Source organism: Pinus tabuliformis, chromosome 5_2 (genome assembly GCF_031772625.1).
Source record: "Pinus tabuliformis cultivar Carrire ecotype Pingquan chromosome 5_2, CPIR1, whole genome shotgun sequence".
Classification (NCBI taxonomy): domain Eukaryota; kingdom Viridiplantae; phylum Streptophyta; class Pinopsida; order Pinales; family Pinaceae; genus Pinus; species Pinus tabuliformis.
This window is the reverse complement of record NC_142306.1, coordinates 954,795,593-954,820,372: the sequence shown is the minus strand read 5'-3', so window position 1 is coordinate 954,820,372 and position 24,780 is coordinate 954,795,593.

Genomic DNA, 24,780 nt, shown 5'->3' with positions numbered 1-24,780 from the left:
ATAATTCAACCGAGTCAAAGTTCTTTTTCTTCTCCAGTAGTTTTTGTGCACAAGAAGGATGGATCATGGCGCATGTGTCCAGATTATAGGGAGCTCAACAAGCTCACTATTAAAGATAAGTTTCCCATTCCTGTCATTGATGAATTACTGGATGAATTGCATGGATCAATTTACTTCACCAAGTTGGATCTTCGTTCAGGATATCATCAAATCAGAATGAAGATTGAAGACATTCAGAAAACAACATTTAGAACTCATGAGGGTCATTATGAATTTTTGGTCATGCCTTTTGGCCTTACTAATGCACTTTCAACATCTCAAGGTTTGATGAATTCCATTTTCAAACCATTCCTTAGAAAATTTGTGTTGGTATTTTTTGATGATATACTAATCTACAACAAGCCTTGGAAGGATCATGTTGAACATGTTGACAGGGTGCTACAACTATTGGAGGAGAAACAGTTATATGCAAAAAGATCCAAATGTTTCTTTGGAGTACAAGAGGTGGAATATCTGGGTCATATTGTATCTCATGAAGGAGTTAAGGTAGACCCTAGAAAAATTAAAGCCATTAAGGAATGGAAAATCCCTACATCCATAAAGCATCTGCGAGGATTTCTCGGGTTGACAGGGTATTATCACAAGTTTGTTAAGAATTATGGGAGAATAGCAGCACCTCTAACAACATTATTGAAGAAAGATGCATTTTCATGGAATCCAGAAGCAACAAAGGCCTTCGAACATCTTAAAGAGGCAATGTGCCAAGCACCGGTCTTAGCTACACTAGACTTCACAAAAACCTTTATTGTGGAATGTGATGCTTCAGGAAATGGAATTGGTGTTGTTTTAATGCAAGATGAAAGACCCATTGCTTTTGAAAGTCATCCAATCAAGGGAAAGTTTTTAAACAAAGCTATTTATGAGAAGGAAACGTTGGCAATACTCCATGCACTTAAGAAATGGCGGCCCTACCTAATGGGAAGATACTTCAAGGTAAAAACGGATCATGATAGCCTTAAATACTTTTTAGAACAAAGATTATCCTCTGAAGAGCAACAAAAGTGGGTCACAAAGATGTTGGGCTATGACTTTGAAATCATCTACAAAAAGGGAAGCAAAATGTGGTGGCAGATGCACTCTCAAGAAAGGATGAGGATGTGGAAGCATTTTTGTGCGCCATTTCTATTATCCAACTAGATTGGATAAATGAAGCAAGGGAGGAATGGAAAATTGATGAAGAATTTTGGGCACTTATTTGAAAGTTACAACAGGATTCTAGTACATCTGATACATTTAGCTGGCAAAATGATTCGTTATGGTACAAAGATCACTTATAGCTCTGTAAGTATTCCCAGCTAAAACAAAAGATTCTTATAGAATTGAACACTTCTCCCTTAGGAGGGCACTCAGTATTTTTAAAAACTTACCATAGGGTTAAGAAGGATTTTTTTTGGGATGGACTTAAATCATATATTCAAAAGTTTGTGGCGAAATGTTTGGTTTACCAAAAAAATAAAGTTGAAACAATTAAGACACCGAGTCTATTACAACCTTTATCCATCCCAAGCCAACGTTGGGAGGAGGTTTCAATGGATTTTATCACAGGTTTACCCAGGTCTGAGGGAAAGAGTGTCATCATGGTGGTAGTTGACAGACTTACCAAGTATGCACACTTTTGTGCATTATCACATCCATTTAAATCCAATATAGTTTCTACTACATTTATGGAAACAGTTCAAAAGCTACATGGAAACCCAAAGATTATTGTAAGTGACAGAGATCCCATTTTCATTGGAAATTTTTGGACAGAATTATTTTCTTGTCTTGGTACTCAGTTAGCTCATATCTCATCTTATCATCCTCAATCTGATGGGCAAACTGAGATAGTAAACAAATGTTTGGAAGGATATATTCACTGCTTTGTATCTGACAAACAGACACAATGGGTCAAATGGTTGCCTCTGGCTGAATGGTGGTATAACACTTCCTTCCATACAACAACAAAAATGACCCCATTTATGTCACTTTATGGATATCAGCCACCATCCATCACATCATATTTAAGAGAAAATTCTAAGGTTCAAGTAGTAGAACATCACATCGAACATCAACAACAAGTCCTCCAAATCTTAAAGGATAACCTCATGTTGGCACAGAATAGAATGAAACAACAGGCAGATCAACATCGCAGCAAAAGAAGTTTTGATGTAGGTGATTGGGTATTCCTACGGCTACAACCATATAAGCAAATGTCTCTCAAGCAAGCTAAGAAGGATAATAAATTATCACCAAAGTATTATGGTCCGTACAAGGTGTTGCAAAAGATTGGTACTATGGCATACAAATTAGAGCTTCCTGCAGCTTCTCGATTGCACCTAGTTTTCCATGTTTCATGTTTAAAGAAGGTTATAGGCGACAATCTCCTAGTTCAAACAATATTTCCAGAACTTGACGAGGAAGGAAAAATTATATTGGAACCAGAAGCAGTCACAGAAACAAGAACTCAACAGCTACGAAATCGATCAATTTCGGAATATCTTATCAAGTGGAAGAACTTATCCGCTGAAGATTCCACGTGGGAGGATGAAAATTTTATACAGAAGCATCCAGAACTACTCAAGCGTTGAGGACAACACTTTTTCGAAGGAGAGGGGCATGTTGGGTCCCTATAATACTAGTGATTACCTCATTACTATTCTAGTTGCATACCTTATTAATATTGTTGTGCCCCTATTGTCCCCATATTGTTATTATTGTGCCCCATAGAATCCCTCTATTGTTATTTTTGTGGCTTTATATTATTATTGTTAGGTCGTCTGGGTTATATTGTGACTCCTTAGACTCCTATATATAGAAAGGAGGTTTTGTCATTTGAATCATCCAAGAATTGTTCATTTATGTAATGTAAAGGAGGTTGCCCCCTCGAAGAGGCTGAATTTTAAGGTGTTGATCTATCTTTTCTATCTTTTTCTTGAGCTGGTTTCATAACATTTGTTCTCATTGTCACGGTAAATACTTTAGGAATTACTACTTTAGGAGTAACTGCTTTAGGAGTGACTTCTTTAGAGGAGTGACTATCGTAGTTTCATATGGCACGTTCAATTAAAAACAACCCTGTTCATACTCAGATAATATTCTTAGATTTGCAAAGGCATCCTTTTGAACTGTTATCTCAATCACTATCAAACACAGGTCCGATCTTTTCAATAAATAACTCAGTCAACAGAATGTTCGACCTTTGGCTTCCTTCTTCTTCCGCTGGACCTTTTGACTTCCTTCTTTTCTCACTTGACCTTCGGCTTCCTTCTTCTTTTGCTGGACCTTTCGACTTCCTTCTTCTTCCACTGGACCTTTCGACTTCCTTGTTCCTTGCTCGACCTTCGGCTTCCACTTTTGTTCGTTCGACCTTTGGCTTCCTTTTTCGCTCGCTCAACCTTTCAACTTCTCGATCTGCGGCTTCCTCTGTCTCTTCAAGTTCATGAGTTGTGAATTGTTACTTCTCTCTATTATATGCCCGAGATCGATTACCTAAAGTGAAGTGTTTCAACTTGTATATATGTGATTTTTTCCAATAACCAAAATACACATTCATTGGGAGGAGTGGCAGACTTATGAGTTTGCATATTAAAATTATATCGAAGAGTCTTTCATCCATAGACTTGATTATTCACGAAAACCATATAAGAGAGGTTATACACACATGGAGGTCCCACATGCCACGTCACTACCTCAATCGTAATCAAAACTTTTGGAGGTCTTTTACAAGTCGTGCCCATAACATAGCCAATGGCCGATTGCCCCTACTGGATGTGATATTATATTAAACTGTTTTGATAAACCAGTTGGGTCCAACACTTTATCACAATTGTAATTTCATAAGACTCCTGCAATTGCAACTTTAGGAAAATCCACATTAATAGAGGTCCCCACATGTCATGGTTTTAATCTCGCAATCGCAACCTCATGAGGATCCTACAATCGCAACATTCAATATCACCGATATTCACATATCACCCCGTAATAGATGTGATATTTAATAAACCATTTTTAATAAGTCCGTCGGGTCCACACCTCTATCGCAATCAGTGGTTTGACGTCACTTTGAAACTTACGATTATTACGGATGCGATATTTTATTAAGTTATGCTATAATGGTGCAGTGGGTCCACAATGCTATCTCGCTCGATGATTTGGGGGTTTATCGCAATCGTATTTTTAGTGTGACATTCCTTTAAGACTTGCAATGTGAAGGTTTTGATACACACGGATGTGATATTACAATAGGGCAGTTACCATAACCTGTTTCCGAGTTCACAATACATATCACAATCTATGGTTTGCGGGACTTCGACTGGCACATGGATTAAAACAGCCTTAACCCCTACAGTTGACTATGATATAAGAGTTGAATATGAGATCGAAGGCTAGGATTGAGTGTGGGACTTTGGCCATGATCAAGGAAATCTGTACTTTCCTACCCCTGCAGTTGCTAATCATCGTCAATCTAATATATCTGTAAATATGACGATCCAGATCTATTCCTCCGCCATTCTTCTTGCGCAAGCACTTGGGTTTGTTCTCTGTTGTTCATTTCTTGACTCCATTATATTGCAATCGAGGGTTTGAGCAGTGTTTACATAACTTAATATAATAGACCCGCCGATAAAGTTCCTCCGATATAAATTTTCTGATGCGGTGTTATTACATGGTTTTATTCTTGGGTTCTTGCTCCTGTGACTTCTCTTCACTCTTCCGATAGCTATTTCTCATGTGGCTTATCTTCCTGTGACCTCCGATAACTCTGTTTATGCTCCTCTGATATCATTGTTTCTCTTTGTTCTTCCGATAACACTTACCCTTGGGCATATGCGATAACCTACTTTCTTGATGGCTTCTGATGAAATCTTCCTCTTATTCTTTGGCTTCATGGATTCTACTCTTTACTGTTTCTCTTTCTCTTATGATGGCTTCCGATATCTTTCCTCCTCGGTTCCACTATTTCTAATATGTCTGTATTCAATCCTTGGATCCTCCATGAGCAGTATTAAGATCAATGGGCATCAATAGGCAACATCATGTGTTAAAGAATTTCCATCACAAACACTGCTATATTGACATCAATGATAACCTAGATTAACAATCTCCCCCTTTGTCATTGATGGAAATATTCTTCTTCTCTCCCCCTTTGAAATCAATGGAAAAAAGGTGCACAACTACTCCCCCTGTCGAACTGCTCCCCTTGTCAAACTACTCCTATTCTTTATGAACATAATAATTTTATGGGTATGTTACTCCTCGTGTCGTGGTGATCTTCTTTTTACTGAAGATAGAAGGATTGCTGCCTCATCATCAACTAGCACATTATCCCCTCTTCATGTCTCAGAACTTCTTCCTAATGCTTTGAACAATGCTTAAATATGCTCCACTTCAATGCTTCAAAACAAATTCCAAATAGTCATACACCAAATGTCCAAGTCCAATTTTTTTTATGCTTCTACGTTGTATTCTGTTGTCTCCACTATCAGAATTAAGAGGCCTTCACAGTCCGAATCAAGAGAAAATGCCACTGAAATTGTCATTCTCGCTATCTTTCTTCAAATCAGGATTCCTTTGTATCTCTGTGCTTCTCCTTAAGTTGCTGAGCTATATTCGACAGCACAACATTCTCCCCTTTTTTTAATATCTAATCCTTGACTCTCTTTTAAATTCTTTCTACTAGTTGACAACTTTTTGAAATGCTTCAATTATGCCAAATTCTTCCAACTTCTTTTGCTTCAAGCTCCATTCCTAGAAGTGTTTGTTTGTTTGAAGATTGCCTCTATTACTATCCTTGATTTACCTATTCTCACATCATATCCCTGAGTCGAGACATTCAACTTCTGTAATACCAACAACATAGTTATTTTCCCTATTTCTCTAACATTGGATAGATTTCTCTACTGCTCCAATTTATTCTTAATGATCAAGTGGAAAACATCTTCAACAACACTCCAAAGAATGGTTACAAGATCATGTTCTTCAATGTAGTGCTCCTCAGAAATGATCTTTATCAAAGAATGATTGTTAATATAGCTCATAAAGGATTTCATAAGGACCCTTTCACGAATAGCTTCTGCAATAATGATCAAGAATCACAAGCTCCCCCTAACTGTATGCATCATCTCTTTTGGCAGAGTCTTCCTATCAAATGCTTAGATTGTCGAAGATCAGGTCAATAACATGTGTTGTTGGCTGGAGAGTTCAAGGGACTTTCGTATTGTATTTGCTTCCTTCTCCATACTTGTGTAACTTTCTTATCTAGCATAGTTCTAGCTTGAGAAGGTGCCCAAATCAAGTTACAATTACGTGCCATATGACCAATGTTATGACACTTGAAGCATTCTATGTTGTTCATGAATAAGAATTCATGACTTCTTCTTGTGAAATTTCTTCTCGGAGATTGACGAGGATCATTATAAGCCCTACAATCTTTTTCCATGTGTCCAAAGTTTGTACAAGAATAACAATAACCAAGAAATAAACTTTGGTACCTGGGAGATGGAGATTTCCTTGATGTACTTTTGAAGCCTTTATTCCTTGGGATTCCTTGATAATATTCATTGCCTTTTGTATTCTTGACATCATCTGCAAGTCTTCTTGGAACAGGAATTCCTTCATTGTTGCCTTGACTCTTATCCTTACCTTTGTTGAACCTGGGAGCATCAAAATTTCTTTATGACTTCCTCACATCTTTGTTGTTTGAAGTATTATCATTCTTGCTTGAGGATTCACCTTCATAGCCAAGACCTAATTTATCAAATGGAGATATTTGATGGTTAAGCATGTCATCCAAGGCTTGAGAGCTCTTTAAGATTTTGTCCATTCCTCCAACCTTTTTCCTGAGGGAGATAATATCTTCTTCCAATCTTTCGCAATCATTATTCTTCTTAGCAAGTTGTTTCTCAATCTCTTCCTTAATATGTATTGCTTCATTTGCTTCTAATTTAAGGGAGATCATATTTGACTTCATTTTGAAGATTTCTTCATTTTCCTTTGCTAGACTACTCTCCATTTCTTCCTTGATCCTTGTAGCTTTACATGTTTCGGCCTTGAGAAGTTTGATGTCAGATTTTAAGTTGAATATTTCTCCATCCTTTGCTTTTAGTTGACATATCATGGTGTTTCTCTCCTTTTCTGCTTCATCAACTTGTCCTTCTATGATTGCCAATGCTTCCATTGTCTTCTCAGCTCCTTATGCTTGTTTCCATGCTTCTTCTAGTTGTGATCTAATGGAGGAGACCTCTTCCTTATATTGACCAATATCTGCTTCAAGTTTGTTCAAGCTCTGGTGCCTTGACAAGTTATCTTCTTGTTTCTTTCCTTTATCCAATGGATTTGTCATGTATATGAATTCTTCATGATGCTTTCTTTTTCTTTGATGATATTCCTTCTTAATCTTGGCAAGCTCTTCATCCCTTTCTTGTACTTCAAGCTTGACAAGGTCAACTTTCTTCCTTGTTTGGTCTTGGTCACCAGCTAGTGCTTTCTTATTAAGTTCCTCATTTTCCTTTTTCAAATTGATAATCTCTTCCATGGAAGCCATAAGTTTAGTGAGGAGATCTTATTCAAAATCTTTTTCATTCTCTTCATCTTCTAGGTGTTCTTTAGAGTTGATGGCATCACTCTTATCTTCAGCTTCCTTGATGGGCTTTGGATTTCCTTCTTGCTTTCCATCATCTTCTTGACTAGTGGGCATGGTCAATGCTCCTTTGAGTGAAGGTCATGAAATCGTTTGTCCCATATATCCTTTGATGATGAACATTTTTCCAAATTGCCTTTATAGAATCTGGTAGCCCATTCAAGATTGCCTTCATCGCTTTTTTCATTGTTACGCCTTGGATTCTCCATCAATCATGCTATCAACAATCACTGATTTCCATACTTCAATGCCTTGAGTCTTTATGAAATTCCTCATTCTTGCCTCCCATATATCAAAGTTTCCATTGAACCATGGAGCCTTGACAAATTGAATGACTTCTATTTCAGTGGTAGAGGGAGACACATATTTAGGAGGATTGGAGACTTTCTTCCTTGGCTTCACCATTTGTGTTCTAATGATCAACCTTCAAGTGTTAGGCTTTGAGTGAAGGTACTGGCTCTGATACCAATTTTTGGAAATACTGAGAGTGGGGGGGTGAATCAATATTCCTTTTCAATTGTTATTTTTACTAATTAAATCATTTATCTTTACAACACAAAATGAACAATAGGAATAAATGCTTTTATTAATATAATCTTTACAGTAAGTAAGGTACAATATAAATAAGGCTCCAACTTGTTTCCAAGCACCAACTTGGTCTTTTGTGAGGCTCCAACCTCTAGGGCACCAACCCTATCTTCTCAAGGCACCAACCTTGTGTTTAGGAGCACCAACTCCAAGGACACCAATCCTTCCAATTCTGAGGCACCAACCCAAGGGTTCCGACCCTATCTTGTCAAGGCACCAACCTTGGATTTAGGAGCACCAACTCCAAGGACACCAATCCTTCCAATTCCGAGGCACCAACCCCAAGGGCTCTGACCCTATCTTGTCAAGAAATGTTTTGATTGTATTATAATGCTCTCAAAATCTTCTTCACTGTGTTCTATCAGTCTACGACTTCACTGCTACATCAATGACAACCTGTCTTCATATGAAGGAGTCTTCACAATTCTTCATATTGCCCAAACAGAGTCTGCAAAGTTACCTCATGATGATTTGAAATAGCCATCATGATCTACAAGACTCTCCACACAACTTCAATGTGTCTACAATGAACTACACTAAGCTCTGCACAAAAATAACTCTCTGTTTCAGGCCTTTGTTCTCAATGTCACAGTAAATGCTTAAGGAGTGACTGCTTCAGGAGTAACTGCTTAAGGAGTGACTTCTTTAGAGGAGTGACTATCATAGTTTCATATTGTGTGTTAAATTAAAAACAACCCTGTTCATACTCAGATAATCTTCTTAGATCCGCAGAGGCGTCCTTTTGAACTGTTATCTCAGTTACTATCAAACACAAGTCCGAGATTTTTTTTAAATAACCCAGTCAACAGAATGTTCGACGTTTGGCTTCCTTCTTCTTTCGCTGGACCTTTCAAATTCCTTCTTTGCTTACTCAACCTTCGGCTTCCTTCTTCTTCTACTGGACCTTTCGACTTCCTTCTTCGCTTGCTTGACCTTTAGCTTCCACTTTTTCTTGCTTGACCTTTGGCTTCCTTTTTCGCTCGCTTGACATTTCGACTTCTCGATCTTCGGCTTCCTTCGTCTCTTCAAGTTCACAAGTTGTGAACTGTTACTTCTTCTCTATATTAGATGCCCGAGATTGATTACTTGAAGTGAAGCGTTTCAACTTGTATATGTTTGAGTTTTGCCAATAACCAAAAGACACGTTCATTGGGAGGAGAGGCCGACTTATGAGTTCGCATATTAAAATTATATCGAAGAGTCTTTCATCCATAGACTTGATTATTCACAAAAACCACATAAGAGAGGCTATACCCACATGGAGGTCCCACATGCCACATCACTACCTCAATCGCAATCGCAACTTTCAGAGGTTTTTTACAAGTCATGCCCATAACATAGACGATGGCCAATTGCTCCTATTGGATGCGATATTATATTAAACTGTTTTGATAAACCCATTGGGTCCACCACTTTATTGCAATCATTTTTTCATAAGACTCCCGCAATTGCAAATTTATGAAAATCCACATTAATAGAGGTCCCCACACGTCATGGCTTTAATCCTGCAATCACAACCTCATGAGAATCCCACAATCGCAACATTCAATATCACCGATATTCACATATCACCTCGTAGTGGATGCGATATTTAATAAACCATTTTTAATAAGTCCGTCAGGTCCACACCTCTATCATAATCAATGGTTTGACATCCCTTTGAAACTTGCGATTACTGCAGATGCGATATTTTATTAAGTCATGCTATAATGGTGCAGTGGGTCCACAATGCTATCCCAGTCAGCGGTTCGGGGGTTTATCACAATCGAATTGTTAGTGTGACATTCCTTTAAGACTTGCGATGTGAAGGTTCTGATACATGCGGATGCGATAGTACAATAGGGCAGTTACCATAACCTGTTTTCGGGTCTGCAATACATATTGCAATCTATGGTTTGCGGGACTTCGACTGGAACACGGATTAAAACAACCTTAACCCCCACAGTTAACTGTGATCTAAGAGTTGAATATGAGATCGACGGCTGGGATTGAGTGTGGGACTTCAACCACGATCAAGGAAGTTCATACATTCCTACCCCTGCAGTTGCTAATCACCGTCGATCTAATAGATTTGTTGATTTGACAATCCAGATCTATTCCTCTACCATTCTTCTTCTGCAAGAACTTAGGTTTGATCTCTGTCATTCATTTCTTGAATCCATTATATTGCAATCGAGGGTTTGAGCAGTGTTTACATAACTTAATATAATAGAACCGCTGATAAAGTTCCTCCGATATAAATTCTCTAATGTGGTGTTATTACATGGTTTTATTCTTGGGTTCTTGCTCCTGTGACTTCTCTTCACTCTTCCACTCTTCTGATAGCTATTGCTCCAGTGGCTTATCTTCCTGTGACCTCCGATAACTCTATTTATGCTCCTCTGATATCACTGTTGCTCTTTGTTCTTCTGATAACACTTACCCTTGGGCATATGCGATAACCTGCTTCCTTGTTGGCTTCTGATGAACTCTTCGTCTTATTCTTTGGCTTCATGGCTTCTCCTCTTTACTCTTTATCTTTCTCTTCTGATGGCTTCTGATATCTTTCCTCCTTGGTTCCACTATTTCTATTACGTCTGTATTCAATCCTTTGATCCTCCATGAGCAGTATTAAGATCAATGGGCATCAATAGACAACATCATGTATTAAAGAATTTGCCATCACAAACACTGCTATATTGACATCAATGAAAACCTGGATTAACATATTAACTCACCGAATATGGTTTAGCAAGAAAAATACAAATAGATAGAATTTCTGGGAAAATATTGCAAAAAAACCATCGTTTCCCCAAAAAATAGGTTGAACATGAGTTATCTAAACAAAATTTTTAACCCATGATGGGTTAAGCCTGTTGGAAATACTGAGAGGGAGGATGAATCAATTTTTTTACAATTGTTATTTACCAGTTTTAGATTACTTATTAATTGAACATGAAATGAACAATACAAAATAAATTATTTCTATTAATGAGATATGTCGAGGACTCCAATCCTATTTTTACAATAAATCGAGTACAATAATGTTTAGGGCTCTAACCCTAGATGAAGAAACCAACCTCCAATCTACCAGGCTCTAACTTGTACTTTGCCAAGTACCAACTTGTACTTCACGAGGCTCTAACCACTAGGGATCCAACCCTCTTCATAGGCTCCAACCTAGTCTTCCTGAGGACTCCTATCCTCTAGGGCTCCAACCCACAACTTCAAGATATTCAATATGAATTTAACGGTTCTTCAAGGCTTCCAATTTCTTCTGCAATAAGCCTTTATAATGTATTCAAGTTCTTCAACAATGCCCTCACTTAGATTTCAATAACCCATCATTCATCAATGACAACTTTATCAATCAGTGAAGGAGTCTTCAAATCTCTTCATGATACCCAAGAAACTTCCTTCAAGGTCACTCCATGAGGGTTTCAATCATGCTCCAAGGCCTCCAATAATCTTATATAAGATGCTCCATAAAGGGTCCAATCAATATCCTTCAAAGTATGCACCAAAAAATTCTTCAAGTGCCTTACAATTTCCTGCTCTAAGCCTGATCATAAAACTTCTTTAATGGATCTTCAATAATGCATAATAACGTCTCCAAGCATGTCTCCAGGATTTTTCCCCCAGATCATGTCCTCAATACCTCTTCAAGGGTTCAAGGGCTCCTTTACAATGAGACTTTTCAAGAAAAGGATTGTCAAGGTTCCTCTGAACAATGCTCAATGAACTGCTTCTCAAGAGATTCCCAAACTCCCTCAAGTGTCACCTATCCAAAACACCAGAAGTTTGCTCACAAGTCTTAGTGATGCCCGCAATACACAACAATCTTTGGAATCTTCTAAATCAACTTCCAAGATATTCTTCAAAGTCTGCTCTAAATGGTGGCCAATAAACTACTCTCAAAAAGGTGCCAAGATTGATTGCAATAATGCTTTCAAGGTTGCCTCCAATAGTGCTCCAGTTGTAGACAAAGATGCTTGGTCTATATCAGCTCAACAATTCTTTAATGAGGCTGCTCCAAAGATGGCTTCAAGGTGTTCAATTATATACTCCAAGGAATCCTCAAAATACGGTCCTTCAAAAATCTGATCCAAGATGTCACTATTCAACTCTACAAGAGTCAAGATAGAAGTTGACTTCAAGGATTGTGAGTTTACAAGCCTCAAGTTTGAAGTTTCTAGACTCCAGATCACAGGTCTGAGCTAAGTCTAAACTTGATCTAGACTTATGCAAGAACACAACAAAATACAGATATACCCGTATACAAAGAGATGCAATAAAAATAAAACTTCATTTCATTAATATCAAAGAACTGAAATATGCTTACATACATAAATGAAAATAAACTAGCTCAGGCGATGGTAGCTTATCTCTGAGAAGAAATGTGGAGGCTAAATGCCTTTGAACTGTGTTACAATGTAGCTCAAAGGCCTATTTATTATTGAGCAATAATGGAATACCATAAACATCCAAAAATCTAACCCTAGGAGATGAAGCACCAAAATTGTGGGCCCCGTTTGGATAAATTGGTACATCAACTTCTCGGGGTCGTAACTTTTGCATACGATATTCATTTGGCTATCATAATACCTCATTTTGAAGATCTCAAAGAGAAGTCTAAAAAAAATTAGGTCAACCAATTTAGGACTTTTTCAGTCTCTCTGTTTTCCCTAAAACATCTTTTAGTCCCTCAAAACTGTTCTAGAAGTTTAGGACTCGAAAAACTGCTAAAAATAGTAATTTGTGCTACAATTAAGCAAACTAAAAAGAAACAATGGTGGGGCTCCAAGTGGAATAGGAAGGTGGCCACCAATACCCACCTAGATTAGTCCTCCCCCCTTAGGAAGCAATGGTCCCCACTGCATTGGGTGCCTCCATGAGATGGGGAAACTTCTGCTGAACTTGGTCCCTGGTGAGCCACTTGCCTTGGTGTAGGAGTTGGCCAACTTTGACAACCTGATACAATTGGATCTTCTGTTGGCGAGTGTTCTTGATCTGCGTGTCCATGATTTGATCAGTTGTGGCTTGTTCGATGCAGTTTGGGTTTAACTCTGTTGTTGTGAGTTGTTCTACAATGTCTGATATGTCCACTAATGGTGGGAAGTATGGTCAAAGGTGGTCCATATTGAACACTAGGTGTAGGCTAGTTGAACTATAGAGAGTTATGGAGAGCTATGTTGTAGTTGTGTTGGACATAGGGGAGGCTTCCATCCCATGTGCGTGGATGCTTTGAGTTGTACATACACAGAATGTGTATGATCATCTCGTTGACGACCTCTCTTTGGCCATCCATTTGGGGGTGGAAAGCCATGGACTTGGAATCCAACATCAACCATACACTTGACCAAAATGTACTTAGGAACATGTTGTCCTGATCTGATATAATGGACTGTGGATTCCAAAATGTACCCACACTCATTCAAAAAGTGATTAGCAGTGGATTCTACTATGAGACTCTTCTTGCAGGTGCTAGAATGGCCATCTTAAAGAATCTGTCGATGACCACGAAAACGTATTCATTTCCATGCTTAGTAGAAGGAAGGCCCGACAGTCAATCCATGGAGATGGATTCTAAAGGTCAACTAGGAGTAGGCGGAGGAGTATATAGGCCTTGCTTCTTGATGGTCGGTTTGGCAATGGCGTAGGCAGTGCAGGATCTGATGTACTTCCCAACATCCTGTCAAAGTTTCATCCAATAAAAATACTTCTGCAACACTACCCTATTTTCTCTACCCCGAAATGTCTAGCGACCTGATTGTCGTGTGCCTCCCAAATCATCTTGGAACGCTCACTTGAAGGAATGCAAATGTGTCCCAGGTGGCATTATAGTGCATCCTGGAGGTGAAAATTTGGAACTTTCTTACCTTCCAGGAGTGTCTGGTATGCGCTATCGAATTCTGGATCACTCTCGTAAAGATGCGGCCACCCCATAGTCTTGTTCCCACAAGAGTCGAACAAAGTGGTCAACGCCATGACGGGTGGTCGAATGAGGAAGTCTGCAACATTGTTGGTGCTACCCTTCTTGTAATTAATGTTCAAATGGAACTGTTGCAAGTGTGTATACCATTTCTGATGGAAATCGTTCTGCAACTTCCCTTGTGTCTATATGAACTATAGGGGTCAGTGGTCTATGTGGTTGACCATTTACTTCCCCATAATGTAATGCTTCCATTGTCAGCAGACCTGCATAATGGAATACATCTCTTTGTCATAGGTGGGATACTTTTGGACTATGTCTGGAAGTGTCTCACTATGATATGCCACTGGATGCCCCTTCTCAGTAAGAGTTGCATCAATAACATAGTCGGAGGCATCTATCTCGATCTTGAATCTTTGTTGCAGGTATGGTAATGTGAGCACTGGTGTAGAGTAGAGGCAATGCTTCAACTTAGAAAACACCTTCTGTTGGGATTCAGACCAAAAGAACTTTGTTGTCACTCTTTCCTTGGTGACTTGACTTAAAGGCCAAGTGATATGAGATAACCCCAACATGAACCTGCGATAGAAATTGGCAAGACCCAGCAAGCTCCAGATCTCTGTTAGAGTGGTTGGGGCTTGATAATCCTGAATGACTTGTATCTTGGCTAGGTCCACATGCAAACCCTGCGCATCAATGATGTACACTAGATATTGAACCTGGGTCATGCCAAAAGTGCATTTCTCCAAATTGGCACACAGCTTGTGTTGTCGCAGGGTTTAAAGGACTTGTCGAATATGGTGGAGGTGCTCTTCCCAACTCTAGCTGAAGATCAAGATGTCATCTAAATACACCACCACAAATGCATTGGTGAAGGGTCGCAAGATATCATCAATCAATCTCATGAAGGTTGCAAGGGCATTCATCAACCTAAAAGGCATGACCAACCATTCGAAAAGGCCCTCCCTGGATTTTAAGGCAGTCTTCTACACATCGGAGGGTTTGATAAGCACCTGGTGATAACTAGACTTCAAGTCAATCTTGTTGAAATATTTGGCCCCTTGAGCTGGTCCAGAAGGTCATCAATCCATGGGATTGGGTACCTATTCCAAAAAGTGATCTTGTTCAGCACCTGATAGTTAATATAGAGTCTCCAAGCCCTATCCTTATTCTGTACCAATACAATTAGGCTCCCACAGGGTGATGAACTTGGCTTGATGTGACCTTTCTACAAAAGCTCCTAAATCTGCCTCTTGATCCCATCATTCTCTAGAATAGAGTGTCGATAGATCGGTCCGTTGGGTAGTGGCACACCTGGGGTCATATAGATTGAGTGCTTGACCTCATAGTGCAAAGGTACCCCTGTAGGTGAGGCAAAAAATGTCCATGTACTCCTCCATTACCTTTTCCATCTGCTTCTGTTGTACAGAGGAGCCCTGTATGCAAGTTGTGGCCACAACCTTCTTCTTGCCCTAAGGGTGAATCATAAGGAAAAAAATCATGGTCTGGGAAACGATCTTACTGCATTTATTTGCAGTAATCAAAGAGATGGCGGTAGGCGGGGCTACCTTCAGTATCCTATATAACTTAATGCAAGGTCTAAACTCATATACAACATGTTGCTTCGACAAGTATTGTTTTCCTAATAATACATCACAAAATTCAAGAGGAGCAACATCACACAGTACCTCATTCGTGAAGGGCTTGATGTGGTGACACTACTGGCTAATGCGGATATCTCATCCTTGGTGAATCCACACGATGGTGTACGACTGCAGATGTGTTGTAGTTGGTAGGCCCAACCGCTTCATGGACTCTGCTGAAATGAGGTTCTTTTGGCTCCCGCTTATGAACTGTAGTGGAGAACCCTTCACCCACATTTGTGAGAGGAAGAGGCATTCCCCCCTCCTCTCGATCTCCAAGATTATTCTTTTGGATCTTAGTGGTGGCCATGGTGGCATTGGGCTCTACTTCAATGATTTGCTTCCCTTTGTCATTCCTCTTGTAGGGTTTTGACTTAGATTCAGAACATGCATTTGGTTCAGAAGCCTCCAGGTCGGCCACCAGTGACTACTTGGCCTAACACTCACTTGTGTTGTGAGTGGAGCTCTTATGGAACTCACACCATTTTCCCATGTACTTCTTTGTCTTTGTGGTGTTTTTCTTTGCTTGCAACTTCGACGAGTTGTCCTGGGTCACCCTGCCTTGGTTTTGTCCTTTGCTCTATGGTTTGGGGGTGCCTTTTCCTTTCTTCGTATTTGCAAATCCAAAGTCTCACTTCTTCTGTTTAAACTTCTGCTCAATCTTGATGGTGTATCAGTTTTTCGTTCCAAGAGAGGATATGTCCAAGAAATCCATCTCGTCCTAGATGTACTTGTGTATACAGTCGCAGTACTTGAGTACCAAATGCGCTCAGAATTCATGATACCCAGCTTTGTGCAAAGGGTATGGAAAACATTTGTAAACTATGGCACATCTTGGTCCCTTCCCTGCCATATCGTGGTCCACTTTATGTATTTATCTTCATAGCTCCCGAAAGGGTAATATTTTTCCTTGATGGTGTCTCGAAGAGAATTCTAAGTGGGTGCGGCTGGAAACAGTGAGGATTCCCTCTTGTCCTTTTGTTCACAGTAGGTTTCTCACCATTCCTTGACGTGTGGGGCAAATTTGAAAAGTATGAAAGTAATCTTTTCCTGATTGGAAAAGTCATGAACTAAAAAATATCCTTCCAACAGATTTACCCATTTATCTATGATGTTTGCATCTATCTGGCCCTCAAATATGGGAATATTAAAGTTAACTTATACCTTAAAATGAGTGGCACCTCCAAAGTGGTTGTTGGATGAATATGCATCACATATGGGTAGCCATCGAAGGATCTGGGAAATTTTTATCCATCATCACGTTCCTTTGTCACTCAAGGGCTTCCTCGAGTAGTATTTTGAAAGGATCTCATACACCCTCGTCTTTATTTTCTTCTGCCAGGGAGGTCATCAGGTTTTGCAAGGCTGGTCTTGCAAAGGTTAAACCAAATCAATCCCTAACTCCTTATAATCTGACCTCGTTGGGGGCATGCAAAGAAAAAATGAGAAAGAATAGGTTGTTTTGATACCACTGATCTGGAATTACGTAGGAACACAAAAAAATACAGAAATAACCATATACACAAAGATGTTGTAAAAATAAAACTTCATTTCATTAATATCAAAGAATTAAAATATGCTTACATACAGAAATGAGAATAAACTAGCTCGGGTGATGGTAGCTTATCTCTGAGAAGAGATGTGGCGGCTACATGCCTCTGAAATGTGTTACAATGAGGTTCAAAGGCCTATTTATTATTGGTAAACAATGGAAGACCCTAAACATACAAAAACCTAACCCTAAGAGATTAAGTGCCAAAATTGTGGGCCCCGTTTGGGTAAATTGGTACATCAACTTCCTGGGGTCGTAAATTTCGCATATGATCTCCATTTGGATATCATAATGCCTCGTTTCGAATATCTCAAAGAGGAGACTGAAAAGAAATAGCTAAAATAATTTTGGAATTCCCCAACCTCTCTGTTTTCCCTAAAAATGTCTTTTAGTCCCTCAAAACGACTGCAGAAGTTTAAGACCCAAAAAAGTTCCAAAAACAGTAAGTTGTGCTACAATTAAGGAAACTCAAAAGAAACAATGGTGGGGGTCCAAGTGGAATAGGCAGGTGGTCACCAATATCCACCTGGATCGGTCCTCCCCCCTTAGGAAGCAATGGTCCCCATTGCATTGAGTGCCTCCATGAGATGGGGAAACTTCTGTTGAACTTGGTCCCTAGTGAGCCACTTGCCTTGGTGAAGGAGGCTGCCAACTTTGATAACCTGATAGAGTCGGATCTTCTATTGGTGAGTGTTCTTGATCTGTGTTTCCATGATCTAATTAGTTGTGGCATGTTCCATGTAGTCTAGGTTTAACTCTGTTGGTGTGAGTTTTTGTGCAATGTCTAATGTGTCCAGTAATGGTGGACAGTATGGTTGAAGGCGTTCCACATTGAACATTGGGTGTAGGCCAAGGAATGGTGGAATTTTGAACTCGAAACCATTGTCCCCTACAACCTTAGTAATGGTGTAAGGCGCATATCAGAGCGGACAAGGCTTGCGGTTGGGCCCAACGAGGCTCTCCTTCTACAAATGTAACCAAACTTTATCGCCCACTTGGAACTTTTGTGGCACCTAATGCTGATCATGACGCTACTTGGACTTAGTATTGGATTTGTCCAATATGTCATGGACTTGCTGGTGGATGTGTTGAATGCGCTTAATGAGGTTGTTAGTCCTGTCATCTTTGGCCTGGACATGACCTGAATCTTCCTGAGTAGCTGCAAATGGTATGGCCACATCAATGGGACATAGTGGCTAGAATCTGAACCCCACCTAAAAGGGGTTGTGGCCAGTTGAGCTATGGAGAGGTCTATTTTATCTATACTAGACATAAGGGAGGCTTCCATCCCATGTGCATGCATTCTTCGAGTTTTACATAAGCAGAATGTGTACAATCATCTTGTTGACGACCTCTGTCTGGCCATCAGTTTGGGGGTGGAAAGTCCTGGACTTAGTGAGTTTGGTATCCAAAATCGCCGAGAGACTTAACCAAAATGTATTTATTAACCTGTTGTCCCGATATGAGATAATGGACTATGGGATCCCAAAATGTACAAAGAAGAGCTTAGAAGTGGCTTATGTTGTGATACTCTTCTTGCAGACCACTAGAATGGCCATCTTAGAGAATTTGTCGACGACCATTAAAACACAGTTGCTGTCATGCTTAGTAGAAGGAAGGCCTGACATGTAATCCATGGAGATGGATTCCAAGGTCGACTAGGAGTAGGCAGAGGATTATATAGGCCTTGCTTCTTGATGGTTGGTTTGGTAATGGTGCATGCAGTGTAGGATTTGATGTACTTACCAACAACATGTCGAAGGTTCAACCAATAAAAATACATTTGTGGCACTGCCACTATTTTCTCTACCCCGAAATGTCTAGTGACTCGACTGTAGTGCACCTCCCAAATCATATTGGCATTGAAGAATCTAGGGCATTCATAAATTAGAGTGATTCTTCTTGTCATGATAACACTTTGTGAAGTATTTAAATAGTTTATCTTAGCTTAATGTTTCCTTACATTATTATAGTGTGTGTTTACTTCCTCAAACTGCTACCAAAAAACAAAAGAGATAAGAACACATAATATTTGGATTTTTGCCAGGGCCAAAACCTCTCCCTCTTGGAGAGGAAAACCCATGCAAAATTCTTCTTATAGAGATTCCAATTTGACGAAGAATAAGACCATGACCCTTGACACATTCTGCCTCTCCAAGACCAAGACATCAATCCTCTTTCTCAAACACCGCTGAGATCATCATGATTACTGTACCATTGAAGCCATCACTATTGCTTCACTGAGATCTTCATTACTACATCTTCATCATGTCACTGAGATCTCTTATCTTCATTGAGATCATGATCTTCGAGACTGGGATCATAACTAAGATAGGATCATGAGATCATGATCTTCGAGACTGGGATCATAACTAAGATAGGATCATGAGATCATACAGAGACTGTGATGATCTTTGTCACTCCTTCCATCATGATGAGACTGATCTCCCTTGTCACTGCTTCTTCTTATTATGCAAAGGCTATGGTTCTGTTCCTTCTTGTTATGAAGAGACTGTGATACTGCTCCCTCTCATTGCACTAAGATTGTGATGGTCAATGAGATTAGGAATGCGACTTTACCTTCACCAATATTGTAACGAATTTCATCATTGCACTTTAGATCTACTGAGGGTATGCGAGGTCGTAGGAGCACAGATACACATATATATATGCCAAGATTATTAGTAGTGTTATGTGATATCACTGCGATACATATCAAGATTGCTAGGAGGAAGATCTGTATACTGTGAAACTAAATGTGCCAAGATGGTAAGACTCCATTCATAGAAATGCCGAGATTGTCATCACAAGAATTATGACTATGCCAAGAATAAATCTAGCCCAGAACTCATACCAATACTGCATCCTCTTGTCATGTGTTCCTTAGATCTAAGATCATATGTGTTTCCATGAGACTAGCCCGATTTCTTTTGCTCCTTATACCCATCTGAGGTAATAGTCAAACCCTAAATAGATGCCTCTCTGTGGTGCGGATCTGCTCCTTCTTCCATGTCAAAATTAAGAGGAAATGTGAAATCTTCTTGTGCTTTTTATGCTGACCCTATACGTGTATTTATAGTGGTTTGTGCCACATATTTGAGCTGACTTGAATTCATGAACCATCATGCCTTTTATCAAAGAAAACATGACTTTTAATTATGTATTTTAATTCATTTTGGAGCCGACATGACGATCTCCTTATTGTTTTACTTGCAGACTTCATGTGCTTGCTTTCAGGGGATTTTTCTTGGTGTTGGAGGGTTTTTACACACTGTTGGACTTGTATACAGTTACATGGGCTCATGAAGAGCTTCTTTATACATGACATGACTTCTTTGAAAAAATAATAAAGTCCTAAAGACATCAATAAGAAGTCTTTTGACCTATGACACTTCTTGCTCATGAAACCCATGTAGCAAGTCATATAAAAGTAATTTATTTCCTTTTATTACATCATTTACAAAGATCGTGTCATTATGAATATCGAACCTAGTTACACTTTCTTCAACACTCCCTCTTAACTAGGTAGGTATTCATAATGGTACTTTGTGATTCTCAATCTGAAGAATTTCTCATAAGAAGAATCAGATTTGCAATCCATCTATTATAGCATCATTTCAATGAACATTGTTTTTCATATAGAAAGGCATTGACTAACAGCTCTATCTCTCACTTAGATTGAGCACACAATGTTGGCGAGACCAATGACTGATAGACACACATCATCATTGTCTCTCTTAGGGTCATACCCACCCAGGTGTTCTCCGAGTATGCCCTACTAGGATTATTCTCATCTTGGGTTCCCAGCCCTCAAGAATATTGGTCCTCTTGCCCACTCTTGTCTTGGATGCCCTACCACATCCTCAAAGAGTGTTGGATGCCAGATGATTACACAATCCTCCATTCTTTCTTCCAAGATGAAGACAAGAATTTCGTGTCTAACTCTCCCTCTCAACTAGGGATGAGTTCCAAATTTCTCTTTACTCATAAACTTACTTGAGTTTCTTTACTCATAGGAACTTCCAAGAGCTCCCTCTTATCTAGGGACTCTATCATCAGTACTTTATAGGGTCTTCTAGTTGACTGACGATCCAAGAATTCGATGTCATCAATTTCTTCATACGTATGGTTCAACCATCCATCACTTTCCTTCATCATGTCATTCCTTCTTTTCCGGAAAGTATCCTCCTTGGGTTTATATCTAGGGCTTCCTTCATAGGGCCATATATCTTCACTTTCCTTTAACAGTGATTTCTTTGGATCACAAGGTACATAGTTGTGACATATTTCACAACTCTTTGGCCCTGCACACATACCCATACTTTCTCCAAGAGGTCAAAAACCGAAAACAAAACACATATTACCTTTTTGGTGACGGCCTTTTCCAGTGACATATTCTTGTAGGTATCAAAACCCTGCATATATGTTGACACATCTCCCAAAGATATATGTTGTCAAGAATATTCATCTTTTTAGACTTCCATAAGAGTATCCATATATTTCTGGGGGATTTCATAATCAAATCTTCTTGATCCTTTGGATGTTGATTGCCATGATGCGATCTCTTCCATCCTCACATGTTCCATTCCCAGGAGCTTTCAATCAGAGTTATTCAATTGTAGTCAGCCACCTCATACTTCATATGAGGACATATTATGTTGATCTCATCTAGTGTGACTTATGTCTTTCTGCATCCTTTCAGAGGAGGAGATCCTTTTCCTTTTGATCATGCTTGATCCATGTTACTTGCAACCATATGACATGACATTACAATATTAAATAGAAATACAAGCATACATACCTCACCTTTTTCGTCTGGCTTCTTCCAATAGCTTTCTTGATTGAAAAAACTTCAATCCCTTGATCTGATTCATTTCTTAAGTCATCAGTCCTTCATCTCATGAATTCCATAAGTTGGATTTCCTTATGGAACACTTGTAGCCTTCCCAGACTAAAAGATCTTTCGTTGAGGTTTCTATCAAAGAGTCTACAGGATCTTGCATATCCCCATCTGGAATATGGTTCCTTTGACCTGGATGACTTCTTCCTTTCCCATTAATGTTCAATGAGATTCCCATGAGATATGTCCTTCATGTTTCTCATGATGATATCACGAGCTCCTGTTTCTAATGCTTCCATGATGCCACAATTCATTTTATTACCATGGTAATATCTGCAATTACTTATGATAGGATCCTTTTGAGAGGGACACCATCTCATTCATATTGGAGATCTATTACTCCCTCTTTCCTTGGTCCTTTTCTTTAGCTTCCTCCATCCTTTCGGCGATATGAGCTCCTCTCCATAATATTTCCATAGTATTGTCTTTTCAACCTTTCCTTCGCACATATTTGAACTAGTCTTTCTTTATCTGGCATAGAGACCACAAATTGTTGATTGAGGTAACCTTCTTGTTCATGGACATTGTTACCTTGCTTATCAATGTCAATATCAATGATGATTATTTTCTTATCACCTTTCTTAGATCTCCCAAAAGAGATATCATGAAGATATTCCTTCTTTACTACATTTAAGAGATTACCTCTTCTAGCATTTTATATATTTCTTATCTGACTCCTTTCTTGCTACATAGAGATGAGAGGAATTTTAAGAGTTCCTTCTCATGAATTCAAAGGATACCTATTCATTGAATTTTGTTCTCCATAAGGATTCTATCAATCCTTCTTATTCATGCAAGAACCTATCCAACCTATAGATCTTCTTGAAATCATGAAGTCATTTCATCAAGAATGATTAATGAAAATACTTACTTGAGATGTGAAGATGAAATATTCACCTTGATCATGTTGCCAGTAGTTGGAGTAGATATATTGATGCTTCCTTCGACTAAGATCTTCAATAGGAAGATTTCTTCCTTTCACTTAAAGCTATCTTAATATCAACAAACTGTTGATATAATTGGGCTACATAAGGATCCTTGAAGTGTGCAGCAACAAATCGAGGTTTCTTTCCATGATGTATCAGTTAGTACAGGTTCTATTTGAGTACTATCCATATAACCTTCTATATATTCCCTTGAATTAAGTTCTAAGATTTGTAAGACTGTGTTCTTTATAGAGAAGGATTCAATCTGAGATAGTAATGGGGATGTTGTAGACGAGGCTGTGAGAGGCACCAAGAATGTTGTCATGTACCCTGAGATCTGAATGCTTTATCTTTTGACTGTTGACATCCAAAACCCTTGTTGTTGTATAATGCTTCATTGATCTAGGGTTTCATCAAGATGATTCTTTAATTTTCATATTGACTTTATTATTTTCTTGAAACTTGATCCTTACATGTCTCTTTTTTTCCTTTCCTTTGATTTCTGAACCCACTACCCTCTCATATCATGTGGAAGAATCTAGGGCATTCAGAAATTAGAGTGATTCTTCTTGTCATGATAATAATTTGTGAAGTATTTATACAATTTATCTTAGCTAGATGTTTCTTTACATTATTAGTGTGTGTGTTTACTTCATCAAACTGCTACCAAAAAAAAAAGAGACAAGAACACATAATATTTGGCTTTCTGCGAGGGCCGAAACCTCTCCCTCTTGGAGAGGAAAACCCACGCAAAATTCTTCTTATAGAGATTCCAATTTGACGAATACCAAGACCATGACCCTTGACACATTCTGCCTCTCCAAGATCAAGACATCAATCCTATTTCTTGAACACTGTTGAGATCATCATGATTACTAAACCATTGAAGCCATCATTATTGCTTCATTGAGATCTTCATTACTGCCTCTTCATCATGTCACTGAGATTTCTTGTCTTCATTGAGATCATTATCTTCAAGTTTGGGATCATAACTGAGATAGGATCATGAAATCATACTGAGATTGTGATGATCTTTATCAATCCTTCCATCATGATGAGACTGATCTCCATTGACACTGCTTCTTCTTATTATGAAGATGGGCTATGGTTCTATTCCTTCTTGTTCTGAAGAGACTATGATACTACTCCCTCTAATTGCACTGAGATTGTGATGTTCAATGAGATTAGTATTGCAACTTTACCTTCACCAATATTGTAACCAAGTTCATCATTGCACTTTAGATCTGCAATGGGTATGCAAGGTCGAAGGAGCACAAATACACACACAAACACAAACACACACACACACACACACACACACACACACACACACACACACACACACACACACACACACACACACACACACACACACACACACACACACACACACACACACACACACATATTCCAAGATTATTAGCAGCGCTGTTGTGATATCACTTAGATACATATCAAGATTGTGAGGAGGCAGATCCGTATACTATGAGACTAAATATGCCAAGACGGTAAGACTCCATTCACAAAAATGTTGAGATTTTCATCACAAGAATTATGACTATGCCGAGAATAAATCTAGCCC